The sequence below is a fragment of the Pseudophryne corroboree genome, chromosome 5 (assembly GCF_028390025.1).
Source record: "Pseudophryne corroboree isolate aPseCor3 chromosome 5, aPseCor3.hap2, whole genome shotgun sequence".
In the NCBI taxonomy this organism is placed as follows: domain Eukaryota; kingdom Metazoa; phylum Chordata; class Amphibia; order Anura; family Myobatrachidae; genus Pseudophryne; species Pseudophryne corroboree.
The window spans coordinates 698411968-698417967 of NC_086448.1; positions in this window are offsets into that span (position 1 = coordinate 698411968).

The following is a 6000-nucleotide window of genomic DNA, read 5'->3' on the forward strand; positions in this document are numbered from 1 at the left end:
TTTTATCACAATAAAATAAATTGTTTTTTTTGTGGGGAGGAAGGAATTGGCTCTGTTTGTTGCAAATACAGCAGCTTCCCAAACTGAATACAAAGTTCTATGATTAATATAAAAGTCCATGGAAGTAAGGAAAATGTAAAACTTCTTTTAAAAAAACTGTTTCGTATAATTTTGGTAAACAGTACTAACAAAAAAATATTTTACAGGGGCTGACGTACATCTCCTGCGCTCCTGTGAATGGGTGCCTTGTCGTGGTGGCTCTCGGATTCTACTCAGCCAATTATATCCTCTCTCTCACAGTCCCAGAAGGGACTGGTATCCAGACTCAGGCTGTTTGTGCCTTTTCAGAACTGGATTGCAGTTCCTAGGCTTTGCGGCGTACCATCCAGTGTGCATTGATGGCCCACAGCAGAAGCAGTCACATCAACCCATGACACCTGCCACTCTGTAGTGGACATGGTGGTCTCTCCTCTTGGAGAGTAGCTGCATCTGCTGAGCAGCTTCTGGGACCTAATTATTGTACATATGTGACCAAGAGCTCCATTGCAAACAGCATGCTCTGATGTAATGATGGTTCACCCCACCTTTCCTATGCTTGCTAGTTCTAAGACCCTGGGGATAAAAATGGCTGAGACTAGTCTGTTTCATTCCTGGCAAGCTCTTTATACCACGGCTGTACCTTCTACTCCCATCCATATGATTCATAATCCAGGATCAATATGCTCATTTCTTTTGCCTCTTTTATTACCTCTCGTATGGACTCAACCATTTGCATCAACCCTTGGTCTGACCACTCTGCTGTAGAGATCCATTTGGACTTGATGATGGCATGCATGGTGGTACACATTTGGAGAATTAATGAGATGCTTCTTAAATTCACTGACTTTCAGATTATACTTATTAATAAATTATATGTCTTTTTTGACTCTAATGTAACACAAGATGTGCCTATGGGGACAGCGTGTGCAGCACATAAAGCTGTAATTAAGGGGGAAACTTTCCGATATGCCTCTCACCGAAAGAAAAATCAGCTGGCCATGATATTGTCTTTGACTGCCCAAATTCAGCAGCTTAAAGCAGATAATAAACTTACCCACTTCATTTTGACGTTGCAGCAACTTGACAAAGCAATGGGAGAACCTATGTAATATTTTAGGAGAAATGACAGGAAAAAAAGCCTTTGGTGACTTGGTTAACCCTTAGTATACCAAGGGGGGTCTTCTGAGGACCTCAGAATGTTATTTTTTGTGATCCTGCCGTATCTATAACAACTATTTTACTCCTGACTTTTCTATGTGTCCCGCATCGGAAAAGATAAATACTGTGCAATTAGGCTTGTAAAATGTTCTTTCAAAAAAACATAAATAATAAAAAACACAATTGGGGACCCACCGGGAAGATATTCAGGAGGGGACTGTAGACACTGTCGAGACATTATGGGTAGAAATTGCATGCGGGGAAAAAGGAATAAAAAAGTTAGTATTGGGTGTATGCTATAGGCCGCCTGGTATCAACGCATCTGATGAGGAATTGTTACTAAAGCAAATTGAAATAGCAGCAGGAGTAGGAGACATAGTAGTGATGGGAGATTTTAACTATCCAGAGATAAACTGGAAAAACGATTCATGTGATACTGCTAGGGGCAATATGTTTTTAAACACACTTAATGATAACTACTTAGTTCAACTAATTGAGGAAGCAACTAGGTACAATGCAATCTTAGACCTGGTATTAACAAACAATGGGGATTTGGTATCAGGTATTATAGTAGGGGAACCCATAGGAAACAGCGACCACAATATGGTCACATTCAATATCAGTTTCCATAAACAGCCCTATACTGGCTCAACTAGGACTCTAAACTTTAGCAAAGCAAATTTTGATAAGATGAGGGTATTTTTCAGGGATATTGAATGGGAAGGTTTGTTTTTAGGAAAAAATACTACGGAGAAATGGGAGGTACTAAAATTCCTGCTAGCTAAAAATACACTCATTTATTCCTATGAGCAGCAAAAAAAGGAATAAAAATCATAAACCGATGTGGCTTAACAAAAAGATTAAGGAACTTATGGGCAAGAAAAGGCGCGCATTTAAAAAATACAAATCTGACGGGGAAGCAGAGTCATTTCAGCACTATAAGGAATGTGACAAAATATGCAAAAAGGAAATAAGAGCGGCTAAAGTAGAAACTGAAAAACTAGTAGCAAAGGAAAGCAAAGTGAATCCCAAAAAATTCTTTAAATACATTAATAGCAAGAGATTAAAGAAGGAGAGTATAGGCCCTTTAAAAGACAAGTTGGGAGTCTTAAGCAAAAATGATAATGACATAGCGGACACACTAAATGAGTTTTTGTCAACAGTATTTACTAGAGAGGACCCAATTCAGGGACTAACATATAATCTCAATAATGAGAATATCCCACTGATAGGTACTTATTTAAGCGAGGAAGTAGTCTGTGACCGATTAAAACATTTAAAGATTAATAAGTCACCAGGTCCCGATGGTATTCACCCAAGGGTTCTAATGGAGCTTCATTCTGAACTTGCAAAACTGCTATCTTTGATCTTTAAGGATTCAGTAATATTAGGTATGGTTCCCAAAGACTGGCGTATAGCGGAAGTAGTGCCTATATTCAAAAAGGGAAGTAAAGCTGAACCAGGTAATTATAGACCAGTTAGTCTTACATCTATAGTGGGGAAAGTATTGGAAGGTATTCTAAGAGATAGTATTCAGAAGTTCCTTGAAGTCAATAAGGTCATTAAAAGGAATCAACATGGGTTTATGAAGGACAGATCCTGTCAAACCAACTTACTTGGCTTTTATGAAACAGTAAGCGCAAACCTAGATCAGGGTAAAGAGGTGGATGTCATCTTTTTAGATTTTGCCAAAGCGTTCGATACTGTACCACACATGAGACTTATCTACAAGCTACAGGAATCAGGGCTAGGAAGCACAATATGCACTTGGGTCAAAAACTGGTTAGATAATAGGGAGCAGCGCGTTGTGGTTAATGGATCTTTTTCAACTTGGACTGAAGTGCTAAGTGGTGTGCCGCAAGGCTCAGTATTAGGACCGCTATTGTTCAATATTTTCATTAACGACCTAACAGAAGGTCTAGAGAGCATGGTGTCAATTTTTGCAGATGATACCAAATTGTGTAAAGTTATAAATGCGGAGGGGGATGCTGAGTCGCTTCAGAATGACTTAGTTAAATTAGAAGCTTGGGCAGCGAAATGGAGAATGCGCTTCAATACAGACAAGTGTAAGGTAATGTACTGTGGTAACAAAAACAAAAATAACCCCTACCTACTAAATTGGGTAAAATTAGGGGATTCTGTACTGGAAAAGGACTTAGGTGTCCTCATAGATAGCAAACTAAGCAGTAGTACCCAAAGTAGGACTGCAGCGAAGAAGGCTAATAAGATATTAGCATGCATAAAACGGGGAATTGATGCTAGGGACGAGAGTATTATACTCCCGTTATATAAATCACTTGTGAGGCCACACCTTGAATACTGTGTACAATTCTGGGCACCTTACTACAAAAAGGATATCCTGGAGCTAGAAAAGGTTTAAAGGCGGGAAACCAAACTAATTAAGGGTATGGAGACGCTGGAATACGTGGAAAGGCTTGCAAGACTAGGCATGTTTACACTGGAAAAGAGGAGATTAAGAGGGGACATGATCAACATTTACAAATATATAAGGGGACAATATATAGATCTTGCGTATGACCTGTGTCAAAGTCAGAAAAATGTCTCAATGCACGTTGCCATATTTGCACCGCACACTGGTCCGCGCTGCGCGTGCGTACGCTCTCCCGTGGAGGCGCATACCCGCAATAGCGTGCACTCGCAGGCGCGGTATGCGTATTTACGGTAGAGTTTATGTGGTCGTAGCGTGCGACTCATTCGTTACATATTTTCACAATTAATGTAGTTTATAGATCATGGTCCCCTTGATAGATTCTGAAAGTTTGGTTAAAATAGAAGGTCCCTGGTTAAAGGAATCCCTCTTTGTATTGTACGAAGGGTCTGACAGGAATCATACAGCAGTGTTTGGTACCCATCGGAAGAGTATTTAATTAGTAATATTCCGGTGTTGGTTTGGAGCGTATTAATCGCTCGTGCGAATAGTTATGGACATAAGAAGTTTATGTCCATTTCTATTATTTACACATACTCAGGTATGCGGCGGGAAACCCAGTTTCCCACCCACCTGAGCTGTTGGAAATCGTCACAGCCCACCTGTATGAATCACCCTATGACCTTTTGTTATGATGCAGGGCCGAATTCCTTCGGCCAATGGACAATGGGATTGTAGGGACTATGAGATTGCATTGTGTGTGGGGCATAAATAGGCAGGCCGACCACATCCAGCTCTCACTCTCTCATCAACGGTTATCTGCTGATAGCCGGGAGCTGGATATCGAGGCGCAGGCGATCATACCCTTTGTGCGTAAGTTTCTCTCCGTAATCATTGTCTTTCTGTGAGCCAATTTCTCTCATCTCTCTCTCTCTCTCTCCCTGTTCTGTTCTCTCATATCTCCCCTAGACTAGGCTAGTATTGTATTGTATTAGATAGTATTGTATTGCATTTAGGTCAGTGTAGTATTGTCTTTTTGTATTTATTGTTTAGTTCTGTGGTTAGGAAGTCTCTGTTATATTGTAGTGTATCATTTGTACTGTTATCCCCTTTTACAAGTATATTAGATATAATACAGTTAATAGGCTTTGGAACCTAAACCAGTATCTGTGTATTTTCTATAGTGTTAAGTGTTCACTTGAGCGTCGGTGACGCTCAAGCAGCTTTGTAGTTAGTCAGGTTACACAAGGTTGCATTTACACCCTGTACTCACATTAAGGTATTCAGTGTATTTCATTGGTATAAGGTTTTAACATAAAGGTATAGTGTTGTGAGCGTCTGCATCGCTGGTGACCTCCTCGTGGTCTCGAGCGTAAGCTACGCCATAGCGAATCATTACCCTAGACATAACCAATAACGTGTCCTGTGATCACTGGGCCGTAAGCGAACGTGACGCTTGAGCGTCTCGCCTACGGCTGAGCGATCGCTACGCCAATAGCGTACCATTACGGTACTTCTTAAGCAAACAGCGTACAGTGTTCTTAGCTTCATAAAGGGTTGTTATACGACAAAGGAATTTAGCATTGTCAATTGGGGACTCGTCCTATCCTTCTCATATCTGCACTAGGTAGATCAGCAGACATTATCCCTCCAGCAAAGGGTGGGAGGTTGTCTCGCAGTTGCTGACGGGATAAGCGTCTGCTTCGCTTAGATAAAGAGTGCTGAAGGAATCCGGGAACCGGAAGTAAGAACAAAACGCTTGTGTCTTTTAAAACTGTTTTATTTCTCTTCTGTCTTGCGTATACACGCACGCATACATATATCTGCATTTTCTGTTTCATTTTCGTATATCACTATTCCTGTTTGCCAAATTTTATAGTTGATAGAAAGTGCTAAAAAGAGATTTGCTGTTATTTCATAGTAAAGGTAATAGTTAAAGTATAGAACAACACACGGTTTGTCTGAGATACAAGGCAGTCAGTGTGGATTGCGGTAGATGATCAGGGATCATTTACATTGATAAAAATAGAAATTGTGTTACGGTGGATCCTTTGCATTGCATACACGTGTCGCTAACAAAGACTAGCGTACGCAATCCAAAAGGCAGACGCACGCAGCGTTCATTACGCAACGTAGCGTCCGGTTACGCCCACGTAGCTCAAGCTGTGATAAAGTGAAGTAACGCAAAGGCGATAATTAACGCACAGCGGTAGATAACGCGACGCGGTAAATAACGCAAATCTATTTTTGGAAAAATCTGAAATTTAGTTTAACAGATCCTGCTCCTAATTGGTAACACTTTTGGCCTAAAGACAATTTCTGCGCAGAAATAGATATAGAAACAAAGTGTACATGTGTTGAGTGAGTGTGTTTTGTATACAAAAGTTTATATAACTTTAAGGTGGAACCAAAAG